The sequence below is a fragment of the Oncorhynchus keta genome, chromosome 7 (genome assembly GCF_023373465.1).
Source record: "Oncorhynchus keta strain PuntledgeMale-10-30-2019 chromosome 7, Oket_V2, whole genome shotgun sequence".
Taxonomy (NCBI): Eukaryota; Metazoa; Chordata; class Actinopteri; order Salmoniformes; family Salmonidae; genus Oncorhynchus; species Oncorhynchus keta.
The window spans coordinates 14,227,181-14,248,551 of record NC_068427.1 but is presented as its reverse complement, the minus strand read 5'-3'; the positions used below and the strand labels follow the sequence as shown (position 1 = coordinate 14,248,551).

Below are 21,371 nucleotides of genomic sequence, written 5' to 3'. Positions count from 1 at the left end.
ATGTATATGGGACAATATTTTAACATTTCAATAGCTCCAAATTTCAATGACTTAAAAGCCTCAAATCAATTATAAACTGTAGAAATGCATATACAAATATTGAAAACATCTAAACAACTAAACGGTGTGCAACATGAAAGTATTGTCCCATTTACATCATGTCATTTATTGACGGTCCCTAACTACCCCCACAGATAGGCTATCCAAAGCCAAACAAACTTTGCCACGGTCGCACACCAGCCAGCTGAAGCTAATTGGCAAAAGAAGTCTAGGATACTTCCACACACAAGACCTGGTTAGACTGTTTCAAGTTACATAGAAGGGTGAGTGACGGTAACTGTTTTGGCAGAGTGAAAGTACAAATGCTTCCCATGTTCGAACACACACGCAACAGACACCCACATCAAAGCACGCCTCCAAAACCCAAATCTCATTCTCAGTCGCATTTCCTAATGAGGCGAATTGAAACCGAGACTAAATCAGAAGGTTCAGCCTCCCCTTTAAGATATTGTTTATTGTGAAAAACTGAGTTTAAATGTATTTGGCTAAGGTGTATGTAAACTTCCGACTTCAACTGTAAGCACATATCAATTAACGCAAAACATATAACAACATCTTGAAAATACAGGTAACTGCCAAAATAAAGGAAACACCCACTTAAAGTGTCTTCATAGGGCATTGGGCCACCATGAGCCAGAACAGTTTCAGTGCATAGATTATACAAGTGTCTGGAACTCTATTGGAGGGAAGCGACACCATTCTTCTACAAGAAATTAGATCACTTGGTGTTTTGTTGATGGTGGTGGAAAAATGCTATCTCAGGCACCACTCCAGAATCTCCTATAAATGTTCAATTGGGTTGAGATTTGGTGACTGAGACAGCCATGGCATATGGTTGACAGATATAAGCCTCTGGGAAGGTCTAACGGATGACATAAAGTTAAATAGCTTTTTAAAACACCTGAGTCGCACAGCAAAATGGAAGCATGTTTTCTAAACGGTGTCTTGTGAGATATGGCTTGAAGTTGCAATGCTCTATTGGCCCCTAGACTGGAACCAGTGAACAAGACCAATATTAACATGGCTGCTTCTCCCTGAAGCAACCACAGACAGGGGACAGCACAGCATCACAGGAAGCCTACCTGTATCTTTAAACTGAATATCACACATTTTAGTAGTGATATAACGTCAATATAGTACATGTAAGTTAACATAATACCTGTTATAAACAGTGCAACCTCACAAGAACAGCGGTTTCACAGAGACAGTTGACAAAATTGACGGTTACAACATATCCTCTGTAGGTACATCTCACCTTGCATTACTTGCTCCTATGGGGTCAATTATTGCTAAAGCTTAGTTGTGGTTGGTCCTACAATGTGTGGTCCTCCATTGCATCAACAAAAGCAGACAACCTCCTCTCAGACCAATTGTCTAAGGAAACGATATCCTTCCATACCCAACATACCCTTTCGTGGAAGTCATCCCGTAACCTCCACTGGATACTGTACAGTATATTTCAATGGTTTGTTTACAAGGAAAGGAGGGTGCAATTTGACGTGCTTCTGTATATTTGAGGAGAGAAAACTAATCCCTTCCTGACAGGCTTCTTAATCACAGGAAAAAAAGAATAGCCATGTAGAGGACAAACAGTGTGATAACTGTTCCATACAGCGGTGTGATAACTGTTCCATACAGCGGTGTGATAACTGTTCCATACAGCGGTGTGATAACTGTTCCATACAGCGGTGTGATAACTGTTCCATACAGCGGTGTGATAACTGCTCCATACAGCGGTGTGATAACTGTTCCATACAGCGGTGTGATAACTGTTCCATACAGCGGTGTGATAACTGTTCCACACAGCGGTGTGATAACTGTTCCATACAGCGGTGTGATAACTGTTCCATACAGCGGTGTGATAACTGTTCCATACAGCGGTGTGATAACTGTTCCATACAGCGGTGTGATAACTGTTCCATACAGCGGTGTGATAACTGTTCCATACAGCGGTGTGATAACTGTTCCATACAGCGGTGTGATAACTGCTCCATACAGCGGTGTGATAACTGTTCCATACAGCGGTGTGATAACTGTTCCATACAGCGGTGTGATAACTGTTCCACACAGCGGTGTGATAACTGTTCCATACAGCGGTGTGATAACTGTTCCACACAGCGGTGTGATAACTGTTCCATACAGCGGTGTGATAACTGTTCATACAGCGGTGTGATAACTGTTCCATACAGCGGTGTGATAACTGTTCATACAGCGGTGTGATAACTGTTCCATACAGCGGTGTGATAACTGTTCCACACAGCGGTGTGATAACTGTTCCATACAGCGGTGTGATAACTGTTCCATACAGCGGTGTGATAACTGCTCCATACAGCGGTGTGATAACTGTTCCATACAGCGGTGTGATAACTGTTCCATACAGCGGTGTGATAACTGTTCCATACAGCGGTGTGATAACTGTTCCATACAGCGGTGTGATAACTGTTCCATACAGCGGTGTGATAACTGTTCCATACAGCGGTGTGATAACTGTTCCATACAGCGGTGTGATAACTGTACCATACAGCGGTGTGATAACTGTTCCACACAGCGGTGTGATAACTGTTCCATACAGCGGTGTGATAACTGTTCCATACAGCGGTGTGATAACTGTTCCATACAGCGGTGTGATAACTGTTCCATACAGCGGTGTGATAACTGTTCCATACAGCGGTGTGATAACTGTTCCATACAGCAGTGTGATAACTGTTCCATACAGCGGTGTGATAACTGTTCCATACAGCGGTGTGATAACTGTTCCATACAGCGGTGTGATAACTGTTCATACAGCGGTGTGATAACTGTTCCATACAGCGGTGTGATAACTGTTCCATACAGCGGTGTGATAACTGTTCCATACAGCGGTGTGATAACTGTTCCATACAGCGGTGTGATAACTGTTCCATACAGCGGTGTGATAACTGTTCCACACAGCGGTGTGATAACTGTTCCATACAGCGGTGTGATAACTGTTCCATACAGCAGTGTGATAACTGTTCCATACAGCGGTGTGATAACTGTTCCATACAGCGGTGTGATAACTGTTCCATACAGCGGTGTGATAACTGTTCCATACAGCGGTGTGATAACTGTTCCATACAGCAGTGTGATAACTGTTCCATACAGCAGTGTGATAACTGTTCCACACAGCGGTGTGATAACTGTTCCATACAGCGGTGTGATAACTGTTCCATACAGCGGTGTGATAACTGTTCCATACAGCAGTGTGATAACTGTTCCATACAGCAGTGTGATAACTGTTCCATGGATGTGCTTAAATATGAAAATGTCATAAGCAACACATTTGAGATAATCATCAGAGTCTTGAGGTAGTTCTAGACATGCAGTCTCAGTCTGTCGCAAGGAGTCAGTTGAAAGGCTATTGGAAAATGGCCTCAGAAATGAAATGACACACTTATACTGTCCACATAGTAATCCCTTGTAGAGAGAACTTGGGAACAATTAGGAAAATGGCCTGTATTGTAACCCTGTCCATTTGGCCACTCTGCCTGCCACAGCCCAGTCACTAATCAGAGCTCTTTTCACAAAATGGGAAAGTCAATAGCTGCATACAATCAGTAAACAAATTCGGCTATTTTTATACGAGCCTCCATCTCCATTTTAGTAGCAGCAATTTAAATTATTCTAGCGTGTAACACTTTAATTGTGTAAGACAAAGATGATGTCAGAGGCACAAAAGAACTTCAGGCAGAGGGAGACCTATAAGTCATTTCTATGCTGCCACAGTGAGCCAGACAAGTGAGAAGTATTTTGTGGGGGTTGTTCTGCTGATGCACTCACATCTGTGTATTTACTGAGAATACAAAGGCAGTTAGTGGGCATGATAAATGGAAAGCAACAATGCTGAATTGCACCCGTGTTACAGAAATGGCCTTTCAGCTTTCACGGAATAGTTTCACTATCCCTAAAAAGTTATTTATCTGCATAAAAATCAGGGGAACTCAGTGAATTACAGTGAATTATAAGTGAAATAATCTGTCTGTAAACAATTATTGGAAAAATTACTTGTGTCATGCACAAAGTAGATGTCCTAATCGACTTGCCAAAGCTATAGTTTGTTAACAATGTATGTACAGTTGAAATCGGAAGTTTACATACACTTAGGTTGGAGTCATTAAAACTTGTTTTTCAACCACTCCACAAATTTCTTGTTAACAAACTATAGTTTTGGCAAGTCAGTTAGGACATCTACTTTGTGTATGACACAAGTCATTTTTCCAACATTTGTTTACAGACAGATGATTTCACTTATCATTCACTATATCACAGTTCCAGTGGGTCAGAAGTTTACATTCACTAAGTTGACTGTGCCTTTAAACAGCTTGGAAAATTCCAGAAGATTATGTCATGGCATTAGAAGCTTCTGATAGGCTAATTGACATCATTTGAGTCAATTGGAGGTATACCCGTGGATGCATTTCAAGGGCTACCTTCAAACTCTTTGCTTGACATCATGGGAAAAATAAAAAATAAATCAGCCAAGACCTCAAACCAAACAAATTGGAGACTTCGACAAGTCTGGTTCATCCTTGGGAGCAAGGTACCACATTTATCTGTACAAACAATGGTACGCAAGTATAAACACCATGGGACCACTCAGCCGTCATACCGCTCAGGATGGAGACCCATTCTGTCCCTTAGAGATGAACGTACTTTGGTGCGAAAAGTGCAAATCAATCCCAGAACAACAGCAAATGACCTTGTGAAGATGCTGGAGGAAACGGGTACTAAAGTATCTATATCCACAGTAAAATGAGTCCTATATCGACATAACCTGAAAGGCCACTCAGCAAGGAAGAAGCCACTGCTCCAAAACTGCCATAAAAAAGCCAGACTACGGTTTGCAACTGCACATGGGGACAAAGATCGTACTTTTTGGAGAAATGTCCTCTGGTCTGATGAAACAAAAATAGAACTGTTTCTGCCATAATGACCATCATTATGTTTGGAGGAAAAAGGGGGAGGCTTGCAAGCCGAAGAACACCATCCTAACTGTGAAGCAAGGGGGTGGCAGCATCATGTTGTGGGGATGCTTTGCTGCAGGAGGGACTGGTACACTACACAAAATAGATGGCATCATGAGGCAGGAAAATGTTGTGTATATATTGAAGCAACATCTCAAGACATCAGTCAGGAAGTTAAAGCTTGCTCACAAATGGGTCTTCCAAATGGACAATGACCCCAAGCATACTTCCAAAGCTGTTTTAAAATGTCTTAAGGACAACAAAGTCAAGGTATTGGAGTGGACATCACAAAGCCCTGACCTCAATCCTATAGAACATCTGTGGGAAGAACTGAAAAAGTGTGTGTGAGCAAGAAGGCCTACAAACCTGACTCAGTTACACCAGCTCTGTCAGGAGGAATGGGTCAAATTTCACCCAACTTATTGTGGGAAGGTTGTGGAAGGCTACCCGAAATGTTTGACCCAAGTTAAACAATTTACAGGCAATGCTACCAAATACTAATTGAGTGTATGTAAACTTCTGACCCACTGGGAATGTGATGAAAAGCTGAAATAAATAATTCTCTCTACTATTATTCTGACATTTTACATTCTTAAAATAAAGTGGTGATCCTAACTGACCTAAGACAGGATTTTTTTATACTAGGATTAAACGTCAGGAATTGTGGAAAAACTGAGTTCCAATGTATTTGGCTAAGGTGTATGTAAACTTCCGACTTCAACTGTATGTGCTCGCTTTTTTTTTTATAGTGACAGAAATAAAATGAAGCAGATCCTCAAACCAAAACCAGCTCTTTTATGTCTGTGTGTAGAAAACAGACTTTCTAAATGAGGATGAGAGGATGCTGGTGTTTTTACTGTACTCTTTTACGACAATCTGTTTTGACACCATTGTTGTCCCTCTGTGGACTCCTTAGAGACTAAGCTGTATGTTCCACAAGTTAACCATTAAACGTTGCTGGTTTTGTTTTGCAATTATATACATGTTTTATCTGGTGTCAGGCAGTATAGGCTGCAGTATTCCAGGCACTTCTTTTATATTGCTTGATTATACGGTTGGGGGGCGAGCACAATTTTTCTTGCCTGGAACGGCATGTTTGTGTCTGAAAATTAGAAACGGGCTTCTATAAAACATCCTACAAAAGGCTGCTGCTCTGTGGCAGAGCTAGCGCTCAACCTAAGTGAGTGTCAATAGTGTGCTTGTTAGTGCATGTACCTGTGCCTGACTGGTTGACCCGATCCTGATCAAATGAAGTGGGGGAGGTTTGGAAATCTCAGCCATGCTCTACAGTAGACCAGCCAGTAAAACGGAACTTTTTTCATTTTTGGTTTATTCCCAATTGCCATTATGGAAACCCTTTGTGAATGTAGGCCTATATGCAATTGTTTCCATTGGAAACGAGGGACTAAACTACGCAAGACAATACATTTTTGACATTTTTCTCATTTTGTTTAAATGACACAATCTTGTCAGTAGTGATTTGTCCCTATATTATCAGAACTTAGAGGACGGATGCTAGATCTTGGATAGTGTAGACCACTTCATTGTTTCAGCTTCAGCTCCACAAATACTCGCCTCTACTCTATAAGAAGTAAAGCATAATTGCAGTTGATATTGTCTAAATTGAAATTCATCACTTTTCCAGCCCAACAGCTGCAGGTTGCTATAGAAATCCAGGTTGATTTAACTACACTGCCTCTGTTGTTAGTCTGAAGATTCTGGAAAACATACATTTAAATTGTGTTTTCCTTTAATAGTGAAACATTGCAGTTTTAAAATGTCTATCATTAACTTGTTGGTATATTGATGTGCATGGTTATGTTCTAAACCGGGGATCGTCAACTAGATTCAGCCACGGGCCATTTCTTTCTTGAGCAGATGTTCGAGGGGCCAGAAAGTAATTACAAATCATTTGTAGACTCCAAGTTGATCAAGAGAATCTCCTTTGGCAGTGACAAGAATCCCAAACAGATTTAATATTTGACTAAAACATAACCATTTCAAACACTGCCTACTTTTTTTACGATCACGTGTCTCTCTATTATGCATTATAATACTTGGGAACTGATTTCCAAAATGTAAATAACTTGGAGTGCTCTTTTATGTCCAACGACTAAAATTCTCCCCCAAAAAATTGCTCAGAAATTGGGGGGGCCAAATTAACCTACCCACAGGCCAAACGCGGCCCGTGGGCCGCCAGTTGTGGAACACTGTTTTAAAAAGTGCACCCTCCTCCAACTTTTACATACCTTAGCTATAGACTTATCGAAGCCAGGCAGTGGTCAAACAGGCTTTTCAGCCTGGCGTGGGAACTTTGATGTCAAGTCAGGCGTAGTTGCTCAATTCCCCCAGTAGTCTGCATGTTATGAATCTTTTTCAAACCCTAATGGTTTTGAAAAGCCTGTATAAACAGTGGATTTGCTTTTAACGAAACCTTCCAAAAACTATTAAGTGGCATTATGGCATCCTGAAAGCTGGTTCTATTAAATGCCCAGATTTCATAAGGGAGTAGTTTGAAGGGTAAGTGCTCCGAGTGCTTCTGCAGTGACTGGAACACTGTTGGGATCCTCTTCCTGAGACACAGACACACAGACAAACTCGTTCCTGCTCACCGACTCTACTGAGTCTCCTGTGTCCCTTACCAGCAAGCGTGCTTCCCCACATGGTCTCATTCACATTGGTTTCATCTCCAGCGATTTATTGAAGAAAGAGGATGCTCACAGACTAGTTCCTAGTCGTTGCGTGAGCAGGTTAAAGGCAGTCTCAGAAATCGTATGCTTATGAATAGTCTGTTACCAGAGTCTGATACGGTACATAGGTGTGAGTCATTCTCATCCATGTGTTTGTCTTTCTCAATGTGCGTAGCCATAGCAGCAGTATAAACTGTAGTACATTCATCCACAAAGACTGGATTTGGTCAATCAATTGGAAAGCAGCAGTTTTTCTTGGCTCACACTCTTCTCACTTTAATTGAATGCCTTGAACACCTGCTTTCTACTGCGTTTAAACAAGATTCTCCTTAAACCAGCAGAAACAGGCTTAGCATGCCATTACTATACCTTACATGAGGAAATATTGACAAAGTATTGAATCGGTTACAGTCATAATATAGTGTTTGCTGTCTGTAATTTGATGGATAAAAACATTGAACTTGAAACTCTGAATTTAAGAAAATGTTCATTTGAATTTAAGAAAAAGAAAAATGTCAACAACCCAGATACTGGTCATATTTGCTCATTACATTGATTTTCTGCCAAATGACGGCAAAGGGGTCTGGGTATGAGACTGTACGCTGGCTTTCCTGTGGAGGCCCCTCTGGTGTTGGTATGGGGGGATCATGTGACTCACAGAGATGTTGTAAACAGGAACCTTTGGGGATGACAACTCACCCTGTTATTTCTCCGATTTTATTTTTAACGATATTCCCTACTTCTGACATTTAGGCACTACTACTAGTGTCTATGTTCCATGGGTAATGACTGCCTGACAAAATCATCCACTGGTATTGTAAAATACTGTTTATGATGGAAAGGAAACGACCGTGATGAAAGCATAATGAATTGACAGCACCCTGTAAGTGTCCTCGTAGCTGGTCACACTGCATTCACAAACATGACTGTTTACTTTAGTGGGTAAGCCACAAACTGCACAGACCGGAAGTGGTTGTGTTTTGTCTTTGTTTACATTGCTGGAGAGGCACTTCAAGTCGAACTGGACTCGTGTTTTGTATGTATGAGCATTTGTCACAACTTTATTGAGCAGTTATAATACAAGTGGATGTGTATTCAGTAGTCGTTAGATACTCCAAACTATTTCCAGTATTAAGAGAAATAGTACCTGAAATGGAATTGACCCCAGTTCCATTTCCAAGTGTTCTACAGATATCAAATGATTACATACTTTCCAGAACTGCGTTTAATCTGCAGAGCAGATAAATGATGTATTAAGTTACTTTGTTTTTATGCACTAGCACAATCATTTATTTTAGAAATGCAGCCGGCGTGTTGTCGTGAGCCCCTGCATTTATACGGTCTGCTGTTTTGCAGAGTGATGTGATTTCCTGGAGACACAGAGCGGATGCACAGCATTTTGCTCTGTTTTACTTGGGAAGAACAGAATCCTCCTTGTTGTTTGTGGGCTGTGTTGAGATATACTGTCACGCCGTTTAAAAGAGCATTTTGATTCTGCCAGAATGAATGAGTTTTTGTCAACCTCCACTCATCGTGGCTGACTAGACTAAAACGTCTACCCATCTTGACTGGAGATCACAGCAGCTCCAGATAACATGCTTGGTGATTGAAGGTCGAAATATTTTGAATTCTAATGGGGCTGCTGGATGAATGGCCTGAAATAGACTGTAGAATTTGTCTGCTTCCTCCTCCTGCCCCCCTTCCCTGTCCACTGTGAAAAGAAGCATTTGGAATGGCTGGGCCCGATGATCATAGAATTATTGGATGTTGATTCTAAACCCCTCAAAGAGGAGTTGCTATGGAGATCTCGTTCCAAACTGTGAAATGATTCACCGTTGAAAGGCTGGAGGGTCTGAAAGCCGTACACATCATTGTTCAGGTGGCGGTTGGTTAGGAAATTGCTGGTGCCTGTGCAATCAGCACCGCTATGGTAGTTAAGGATCTAAAAAGGTTTGTTCTCTGAATGATGGGGGACAACAGTGATGTGCATATGATGGTTCGTTTCAATCAAGGCGCCCTCAGACCCACTGGCTTTAAAAAAACGACAGAGGAGGCTTAAATGAAAAGGGAATGAACACCATTATTGTCTATCAAAGTTAATGAAATCTGGAGCCTCCCCAGTACATTCATTCTTCAGCTGCATAAATAACCAACTAGACTGAGAGGTTATCGTCTCAGTCAGATGTCAGCTCTTTACTTTGGTACCCATTTTCAGTGGCAAAAAATATTTGCTGAAAGGCTACAACATTTGATACATCAGTTTGGTTGGAAGTACTACAGTTTAAATTGGAATGGGAGATACCTTATGAGGTAGCCGACTAATATTCATAGGACGAAACAATGTCATTGTGTGACAATCAATTATGAAACGTGGGATCTTTGTCGGAAAAATTAGGACGTACTTATATACCAACATAACATTTCTGATATCCTTAACAAACAAAAAAGGTAAGATACAGATGCATTTTCCGTTTATGCTCTCTGTTGAGAAACTAAATAACCTAAAAGAAGGAAGATGAGTCCGACATGAAAGTCTGCTATCACCTTGTTTCTATATATATATATACAAAGATATTCCCAGAATCAACATAAAGAGTCATCTCTGCGTTGGAGGTGTTTTGATGCAGGGCCCATAAAGTAGCTTCTACTGCTCTGAATACCAGGAGAATTGCGGTACTAGGTTTGTATAGAACATCTTAAAAGCTGGGCCAGGAATGCAAGCGCTTCAGATGTGCTCTTCCCCCTCTCGCATGTGAAAACATGCACAGGAAATTAGCAGCCAGTGAATACTGTAATTTGACTGAATTATGTTGACCACATAGCCTCTCCAGGTAGCAACATCAGAGGAGTCCGTTTGATCAGTATTGATCTGTTTCCTGTCTCTCCTTGTCTTTGTACTTGACCCGAAAAGTAATGACATCAGCCCCTCAAACTAGCTGCATGTTTTCAAGTGTTTCACCTCTTACAAACGGAATATATATGGCCTCTTGAAACAGTTGTCACCTTGGTTCATTGAAAGCTCACATGTCAGCAACCCAGAGGGGGAAAAAAGGTGAAAACCAACAACAACAAAAACAATGAGCGCACGACAGTGCCAAATGATTTGAACAAGAGATGTAAACAAACCTTTTGCCCACCACCTCGATTAACCTTTACCCCCGCACATTGACTCGGTACCGGTACCCCCTGTATAGAGCCTCGTTATTGTTGTTACTTATTTTTTTACTTTAGTTTATTTGGTAAATGTTTTCTTTCTTGAACTGCATTGTCGGTTGAGGGCCTGTAAGTAAGCTTTTCACGGTAAGGGCTACACTTGTTGTATTCGGCGCATGTGACAAACAATGTTTGATTTGATTTGATACCTATTTGTACTTCTTCATGTCTGTGAACTTTATTCATTTCACTATGGGAATGGAACTCTACATTGCCGATGCTGTAAAAAGGCAGAGTCAATCTATTGAGACGTGTTAAGAAAAGAGAAGGCAGAGCATGTTAGACGCTCAGTCGGCAGAACATGGCCCTTGCGATGCTAGGGTTGTGGGTTCGATTCCCACAAGGGCCCAGTATGAAAAAGTACTCATGTATGCACTCACTAAATGTATGCACCAGCTAAGTCGCTCTGAATAAGAGCATCTAATAGAAAGTAATAGATGCTCTGAAACAGAGCAACAGAGCCTATGGTCCTTAGCTCCCACTGGTGATCCCACTGGTGCTCCCACTGGTGCTCCCACTGGTGCTTTAACATATCCAGGGCTCAAAAAAAAAAAAAAAAATCACTTGAAAAAGTTAAGAGCACAACATCAAATTTAGGAGCACCAGAAAATAAGATTGATTGAGATACAGACAATATTGGGCCTATATTAATTCAAGCTACTTTTGAAGCACATGTTTTGCCCTAGAAACTAATATGTAAGACTGTAAATACATTTGTTTATTATAAATTGTACAATGGGTGGGTCTAATCCTGAATGCGCAATCCACTGTCTCATCAACCCAGCCAAGCAATTTATACATTTGATCTCCACTATAAAAAGCGTCCAGACATTATCTCATTAAAAACATTTAGTTTTCAATGTGTATAAACCTTGCTGTCTGTCTCCGACATTTCAAAATGGTTTCAATGTTAAAATTTGATCTCCAGCAGACAGACAGCGTTTCTCAGCCAGTCGAAATCATGTATCAGCTGGCATCATTTTTATGCATATATACAAAGAAATGTCATTTCAAAAAAGGTCAAATGAAATGAAGTGCAGGTAGTTTGCAGTCTTTCCAGCTTCAGTTTGAAGAAATTGTGTTAGCTGTGTTGTTGGCTAGCTCCTCTGAACAACAGTGTCCTGATGAGTGAGCACATTAACTATGCCATGGGAAATGGCGCCTCATTAGCTCATTGTTATGGATGTATCCAAATAAATGTCCCTAGAAAACAGCTTTAAAAAAATGCAAATGCAGCTACTTTGCTGTTATTCTGGAAGCGTTTTTTTTTATGTGACTGTAAGTTAGCCGAAGTTGGCTAGCTAGCAATCAAGGGATAAGAACGTTGCCAGCCAGTATGGAACATTTAGAACGAACGACTGGTTCGCGTCCATAGATACAGAACAAAAAGACTAAACGACTGGGTCGCATCTCTGGCAACAGAACCGATAGAACGAACAACCAGCTGGCTTGGGTAGCAACCCTAGATTTGTGTCAGGACTATATCTTGTGGAAGGATGTAATACTATGAATACATTCATCAAAATAAAGTTTTTAATGAAAATATGTCAATCATTATTTGAATATGTTGGTAACCTGTTGTATAAAAGTGATAATGCTCTTGAAGCCGTTGTTTGGCGGATATATTGGAACGGTTTGCCGGCCCTCGAGAACACCCATGCCAATATATCCTCCAAACACCGCCTCCTCAGTCATTATCACTTAAAGCTAAAATGTTGATATGAATACCTGTCATGTGGAATATTAGGTTTCTACATTGTGTAAAAGCGCAATTTTCCTATATCGATGCATTACATTAAAAATGAATGGTTTGTGATGACAACATGCAAGAGATCTGTCATTCATTCATTGCTATCTACGATCATTGCTAACCCGAAGAAGCTATCCCGTTTCCTTTTTTCCAGTGCCCCCAAATGTTTGGATATACTGGCAAAGTCACCAGGTTTGTTAGCCTGCTAGCCAATGAGGTAACATCACTAAACGAATGTGAAACAAATGGTTAACGATGTCGACGGGCGAGTCGTTTTAGAACGTTCCACGGCATGGTTTATGAATGTAAAATGCGGTCCCGGAGACTCGTAATATGTTGCGCTGGTCTGAGTCAGATCTTTTGACCTGGTTGGGCCAGAAGCAAGCTGTTTTCTCTGTAGTCATGGTGCAACCATGGCGCTAACGAATCTGCACTCGCTAGTTTCTCCAGGGCCCTCAGAAACAAAGGTACAGCGTAGCCTAATCATTACACCAATTATTATCTGGGAGATTTTTTTCGTAGTCACACAGTGCTCCCAAAATAAAACTCCTGGTCGCACAGCAAAATATTTAGTTGCATATGCAACCAAATTAGTCACACTTTTAGAGCCCTGGTCCTATCCCATGACTATGTTGAGGCAAGGCTTTCCCAGACTCCTCTCGGCCGTCCTCTGGTCAGGGCAGTGTTGAGCCACAAGCCCTGAGAAGATAAAGCCCTTTGTTCTGTCAATAAAGGCACACCTGGTAATGGTCTCTTCAAAACATACAGTATTTGAAATGAAGTAGTAAAATGTTAATTGCAAGATAAGCTTGACTCCTGAAAACCAGACCCCCCTTTTTTTTTTTTTTTTTTTTTTTTTTTACAGTCTTGCTTGTGGCTTTGTGTGGCGCCGCAGTCTCATAAGTGCTGTCTTCACAGAGGCCTACCCAGACCCAGTCGTTAAAGGCCTAATTGTGGAGATTTCCCTCCTGGTTTTGTTTCTTCTTCTCTTTTTCTCCTCGTACATAGATAGTAGCCCACTTACTAAGGCCTGAATGGGCCTGGTGTGATGTAAATGTGACATTAGAGGAAATGAAAGTAAATTACTTTGCAATGTAGTGTTCAGTAAAGACTGTCTTAGATCACCGAAGGGGTAGTGGATCAGCTGTTCTTAAACTTAGAGGGACAGAGGAGCTTCTTTCTTTTGCCGTGATGATAGACAAATATTGTCCGAATTCACAATCCATTTATGAATTCTGTGTGTTTAAATAGTGAGTTAGTATTATGCTCTTCGGTTTAATATAGCTTTTTCTTGATATAGTATTTGTCCTTTTGCTGTGAGGGCTTTCATTTAAATGATTAACAGTATCAAAATATTGCTATTATAATTTGTTATATCACTTATGTAAAGCCTTTCCAACAATGTATTAGGTAACCACCAAATGGATATTATAGATGTATCCTATAGAACAATAAAACCTCACAAACACTATTGTTTAATCTGCCCCCCCCAGAAAAAAAAAATCAGAATCCTTTGTCAGTATGCACATTTGTGTCTCTCACAAATGATTCACATTGCATTATTTTCACTTTAAGTTCATGGAGGGACCGTGCACACAATAGCACATTTTCATTCTAATCAGTGTAGATCTGGGAGCTGGCAAATTGGAGCAGCAAAACAATAATTCCACTGATTAGCCCCTTTCTGTGTGGCGTAAGTGAACTGTTTATACTGTGGAGTACCTCTGGAAGAGGAGAGGAACCAAAACAGCCTGATTAGGCAAAGAGTAATTGGATAAGTTCATTTTACCATGAGCACAATGACGCGCATGATCATGGCAGCTTGCACCAAAGTGTAGAGCTTCTGTTGACTTGAATGAGACTGGAAAGTTTGATTTCATGTTCGTCTGTAATTTTGTTGTCGATCTCATCACGCTATCACACAGTTCAAAATGATTGAATGGTGATGTAAGCAGTTGCAGATTGCTAGTTTTATTTGAAAAAATCCACATACTGTTGTGTAATGTCAGGGCCCAGAAGAAGCCAGTAACAAGCCCATACAGAATGGATTTGCTGATTGTTTCTCTTTCTCTTGATTGTTTCATTTTTTTCCCCACTTTCAGACTCCCAGTGATGAGCAGGGGTGTTGTTGGTCAGTCAGAGATTTGATATTCCCTGCACAGTAGGGAGTCTGGAACACACACAAAAAAATGCTGGGTTAAAAACAACACATAGCTGGACAGTGGACAGAACACACATGGGGTTGTTTTGACCTAGCTAGTTAGGTCACAAACAACCCATTGTTTTTTTAAGTTGGGTTGTTGATGCTGAGTTATTGAGCTGTGATCCACCGGGTCAGATCAGGAGCGGGGTTTAGTAGGGGTGTGGCTTTCAGATAGTTATTTTTGGCCACCTGTGAGAGTAAATGTAATCCCGGTTCATCTGTTCTGTTGTATTGTCAACACACTTTTGTAGCCAATTGAGGCTTACACGTTGAGTTCTTCAAGTGCCTATGTGTATCCCAATGTTGGGATAGTTACCATTTTGTTGTGATATTTAAATAATAATGTCATTAAAATGTGTAATGTGCAAAAATATTGAGGGGAAATTTAAGTTTGCAGTGTACAAACATAACATGATGAACAGGAATGACATTTACTCTCACAAGTGGCCAAAACCTATATGTAAGCCACACCCCACTTCTCCTAAAAATTAACTATGAATTACGTTTTTTTTTTTAAGTGAAATTACTTATGAATTACATTTAAAAAATACCCAGCATGAAAGTGAATAAAAACCCGACTGATCGTTAAATTATCCCATGTTTAAGTAATCCAAAAATGGGCTTTTAGATAGTTATTTTTATTCACACGTGAGAGTAAATGTCCTTCATGTTAAATTTGTACACTGCAAATTAAAATGTTCCTTCAATATTTCTGCACATTTCATACCTTAATATAAAATGTGTAGTATTATTATTTAAATATCACAGTGGTAAACATCCCAACATTGGGATATGCATAGGCACTTATGAAACTCATACTCTTGTGTTAGCATCATTAAAGATAGAAAAGTGTCAATGCTCAATCTTAGCATGTGTTGACAACAGAACAGATTAACCGGAATTACATTTACTCTCGTGGGTGGCCAAAAATCACTATTTGAAAGCCACACCCCTACTAAGCCACGCCTCCAGTCTTCTGATCTGACCCGGTTGATCATAGCTCAATAACCCAGCATCAACTTCTGATCTGACCCGGTGGCTCATAGCTCAATAACCCAGCATCAACTTCTGATCTGACCCGGTGGCTCATAGCTCAATAACCCAGCATCAACTTCTGATCTGACCCGGTGGCTCATAGCTCAATAACCCAGCATCAACTTCTGATCTGACCCGGTGGCTCATAGCTCAATAACCCAGCATCAACTTCTGATCTGACCCGGTGGCTCATAGCTCAATAACCCAGCATCAACTTGTGTTCTGTCCAATAACAACCCAAATTGGGTTGTTTTTAACCCATCCTTTTTTTGTGTGCAAGACTGTCCTTTACCAGGGGAAGGGTGGGGAGTACGGAGTGGAGTGTGATGGTCCTTGCAGCTGGGCCATAATCTGGATATAGAGAGGATTCTGGGTGGATGGAATCTTGATGAAGTCTACCAAAGAGAGTATGAAATTCTTGTTTCATACTGTTTTCTTAAGTGAACTGACAAATGTTTATGTTTATATAAACCAGATAGACAATAACTATAAGATTCCTATTACTCTTTTTTTTTTTTTAAACGTCACCTTTATTTAACCAGGTAGGCCAGTTGAGAACAAATTTTCATTTACAACTGCGACCTGGCAATTCTAAACTGAGTGGCTTGATCCCTTAATGTTGATTGGCTGATAGCGGTGGTATATCAGACCGTGTACCACGGGTATGACAAAACATTTATTTTTACTGCTCTAATTACGTTGGTCACCAGTTTAGAATAGCAATAAGGCACCTCAGGGGTTAGTGGTATATGGCCAATAGGCAAGTTGCGTTGTGCATAAGAACAGCCCTTAGCCGTGGTATATTGGCCATATACCACAACTCCTCGTGCCTTATTGCTTAAATATAACACACATCACTGAATTTTGTTTAAAAATCTGGTTGAGGAGAACTTAGGAAACTGCAGAGGTGTTCTATTGCCCATTAAAACCCCATCCGCACCATGAATCAATATTTCCAACATGAATCATGGTTGAAACTTGTTCAGAATCAGAAGTATGACAGCCATGAATCAGTCAAATGACTAACTTTCTCACCGGGCCTCAACTGTCAACAGTCCTCTCCACTGAGGTGTCAGCACTTCAACCAGGAGTGCTGTTTGAATTAAGTAAGTCTTCGCCAACACGCAGATGCCGAACACAGCGTGCGTCATTCATCAACACAGCAATGTTTCTAACCTGAGTTTCAGTGTCCTGACAGCCACCACACAGGGGGATGATACGCTTCATGTTATCGTGACAATGGAAAGTGTACGTGCAACTAAAGATGTCAGTGCTTTTAACCAAAACGGGTTTCATTATTTTCTAAGTAATGAGCTGAAACATACACAGGAAAAAAACATGTTTGTATTGAGTTACATGGTGTTTTACCTGTGACTTAATAGAAGTAAAACTTTCAGAAAACAGGTTTATATATCAGCTGGATGTCCAGGAAGCCTTAAGTGATTCTTGTCAGCTGCCAGTTGGGTGAATGATAACGATCACTGTGCTGACACTAGTTAATGACATGGTGGATAGTGGGCCAGAGAGGTGCCCTTCTCTGGTGTTAAAGGGTTGTCAGTCCCCATCTAACAGAGCCCCCCCCCCGGTCCCCCTCCCCCCGTCCCTTCCTGCCCCGTGGCCGGAAACCTCAGCCCTCCAGAATCAGGAGGACATCATCAGTTTCTGCCTAAATTGTGTGGTTAAAGTGCTTCATTATCCAATCACCATCAATACCATGGCAAGTAGGCCATTGAGTAGCAGAGGGAAGGCTCTATTTTATATGTACTCTTATTTACAGTAACATTTGTAACAAGTTATGGATACATGTTTTTATCCAGGCGGTTTGTGTTTGGTTTGCACCTCACCATTTGAAGAGGCTCGACCAGAGCTACAACACACCATACAGATTTACATTTTGGCACAGAAAGTTGTTTTGTTTCTCAGCACAATAAAAAACAGAAATGCCTTTGGCAACACTCACATAGTGTGGTACTAAAGTTGGCAAGGAGCTCATGTTTTCCATGTAAGGAAACGACAACTGTGAGGGGAATTTACCATGACTCTGCAAGTTGAGGAGTCATAGTAGTGCTTACAAAACGTGTGCTAGCTTACAGTATGTGGTGTGTAGAATAGTCAAATGTATTGTGAATGGGCTGTTAGATTTAGCATGGTTTTCTTATATCTCCCACTGTGCTTTTTGAAGTGTAAGAATTTTATTTATTTTGTCCCCCTGAGAATGTAATCATTTTTGGGTATCTCAATATACATAGGGCAATGCAGCAGGTGTGTGTGTGTGCGTGCAAGTATGTCCCAGGAGGTTAGTGGCACCTTCATTGGGGAGAACGGGCTCATGGTAATGGCTGGAGAGGAATATGTGGAATGGTATCAAATACATCAAACACATGGTTTTCTGGTGTTTGCTGCCATTCCATTTGCTCCGTTCCAGCCATTATTATGAGCTGTTCTCCCCTAAGCAGCCTACACTGATGAATATGTGTGTGAATGTGTGTACGTATGTGTGTATGTACAGTACCAGTCAAAAGTTTGGACACACCTACTCATTCCAAGGTTTTTCTTAATTTTTTTGTATTTTCTACATGGTTGAATAATAGTGAAGACATCAAAGCTATGAAATAACACATATGGAATCATATAGTAACCAAAAAAGTGTTAAACAAATGTAAATATATTTTATATTTGAGATTCTTCAAAGTAGCCACCCTTTGCATTGATGACAGATTTGCACACTCTTGGCATTCTCTCAAGAATCATGAGGTAGTCACCTGGAATGCATTTCAATTAACAGGTGTGCCTTGTTAAAAGTACATTTGTGGAATTTCTTTCCTTCTTAAAATGCATTTGAGCCAATCAGTTGTGTTGGGACAATGTGGGGGTGGTATACAGAAGATAGCCCTATCTGGTCAAAGACAAAGTCCATATTATGGCAATAATATCTCAAATAAGAAAAGAGAAACGACAGTCCATTATTACTTTAAGACATGAAGGTCAGTCAATCCGGAACATTTCAAGAACTTTGAAAGTTTCTTCAAGTGCAGTCCCAAAAACCATCAAGCGCTATGATGAAACTGGCTCTCGTGAGGACCGCCACAGGAAAACAAGACCCAGAGTTACCTCTGCTGTAGAGGATAAGTTCATTAGAGGTAACCCAAATAAATGCTTCAAAGAGTTCAAGCAACAGACACATCTCAACATTAACTGTGCAGAGGAGACTGTGTGAATCAATCAATCAATCAAATGTATTTATAACCCCTTTTTACATCAGCCGATGTCACAAAGTGCCGTACAGAAACCCAGCCTAAAACCCCAAACAGCAAGCAATGCAGGTGTAGAAGCACGATGGCTAGGAAAAACTCCCTAGAAAGGCCAGAACCTAGGAAGAAACCTAGAGAGGGGGGTGGCCAGTCCTTTTCTGGCTGTGCCGGGTGGACATTATAACAGAAAATGACCAACATGTTCAAACGTTCATAAATGACCAGCAGGGTCAGATAATAATAATCACAGTGGTTGTAGAGGGTGCAACAGGTCAGCACCTCTGGAGTAAATGTCAGTTGGCTTTTCATAGCCGATCATTCAGAGTTAGAGACAGCAGGTGCGGTAGAGAGAGAGTTGAAAACAGCAGGCCCGGGGACAAGGTAGCACGTCCAGTGAACAGGTCAGGGTTCCATAGCCGCAGGCAGAAGAGTTGAAACTGGAGCATCAGGATGACCAGGTGGACTGGGGACAGCAATGAGTCATCAGAGTGAATCAGGCCTTCGTGGTCAAATTGCTGCAAAGAAACCACTACTAAAGGACACCAATAATAAGAAAAGACTTGCTTGGGCCAAGAAACGCGAGCAATGGACATTAGACCGGTGAGTCCAAATTTGCTATTTTTTTCCAACCATATCTGTGAGATGCAGAGTAGGTGAATGGATGATCTCTGCATGTGTGGTTCCCACCGTGAAGCATGGAGGAGGAGGTTTGATGGTGTGGGGAGGTTTGATGGTGACACTGTCACCAGAATTCAAGGCACACTTAACCAGCATGGCTACCACAGCATTCTGCAGCAATACGCCATCCCATCGGGTTTGCGCTTAGTGGGACTATGATTTGTTTTTCAATAGGACAATGACCCAACACACCTCCAGGCTGAGTAAGGGCTATTTGACCAAGAAGGAGAGTGATGGGGTGCTGCATCAGATGACCTGGCCTCCACAATCTCCCGACCACAACCCAATTGAGATGGTTTGGGATGAGCTGGACCGCAGAGTGAAGGAAAAGCAGCCAAAAAGTGCTCAGCACTGGTTACTATGTGATTTCACATGTGTTATTTCATAGTTTTGATGTCTTCACTATTATTCTACAAAGTAGAAAATAGTACAAATAAAGAAAAACCCTTGAATGAGTAGGTGTGTCCAAACGTTTGAACGGTATTTATCTATATTGTCTGTGTGTGTGTGTGTGTGTGTGTGTGTGTGTGTGTGTGTGTGTGTGTGTGTGTGTGTGTGTGTGTGTGTGTGTGTGTGTGTGTGTGTGTGTGTGTGTGTGTGTGTGTGTGTGTGTGTGTGTGTGTGTGTGTGTGTGTGTGTGAATCTCTGTAGCTACAGCAAAGGTTTAAGTAATTATATGTGCGGTAGTGTGTTATAGTGATGTTATACTGTTTCTGTACTCTAAAGGTGCGTTTGCAGATGAGGACATTGTCCACGTGGAGGGGAACGTGGACCCAGTGAGGGACATTGAGATCATCCATGAGGAGCTGAGGCTGAAGGATGAGGAGATGATCGGGCCCATTATGGAGAAGCTGGAAAAGGTGGCCGCGAGGGGATGCGACAAGAAACTCAAACCTGAATATGTGAGTCAGTGTCTCAGCATGTCCACTGCATCCCCCGCACAGCACGCATCAACACAAATAATAACCCTCCCACACACTGCCAATGGGAAAAATGTATTTTTCTGGGTCTCCCTCTGCCACATTTTTCTTTCTTTTTCTGAGATTGAAAGTGATCGGGGGTCAGGGGTATTCTGCTGTAGAAATCATTAATAGAGATTTACGTATTCAGCTGCTAACCCTGGGTCACAGTGCTGGGCTAATGAAAGGGTTTTCACAAGTCTCTTTTCATCTGAAGTAGTACTCAAATCACAGCACAGCTCTCGCTCTGCGCTCTCGCACCCACAGCAGTCTCTGGAAATTGGGTGACCCACAAGCCCACAATCTAGATATGAATACAATAAATGTTTGGAATGTGCTTTGACAGAACATTCTTCGGTTTTCCGCAGTGAGAAACCGAATAGACTGTAAGATTAGAGGGCATCCAAATACACTGTATATCATATCGACTTAAAAGGAAGCTCGGCAGTATTTACTGCTGTAGTTCCGCTTCTGTTTTGATTGCGTGCTCTGCTCTGTCCCTCCACCGCTAGTGACGCAGGATGCAGGCAGTGATGCTGCCTGTGTCATG

General features: G+C 41.3%; 1 long non-coding RNA gene across 1 annotated transcript in view; it reads left to right on the top strand.

The window, feature by feature from the left end:
- Positions 1–21,371, top strand: part of LOC118386051 (uncharacterized) — a 77,808-nt gene that overhangs the window by 11,304 nt on the left and 45,133 nt on the right. The window contains exon 5 of the long non-coding RNA XR_004826147.2: positions 20,589–20,764. This is a non-coding gene — a long non-coding RNA (uncharacterized LOC118386051). The remainder of the gene's footprint in view (positions 1–20,588; positions 20,765–21,371) is intronic.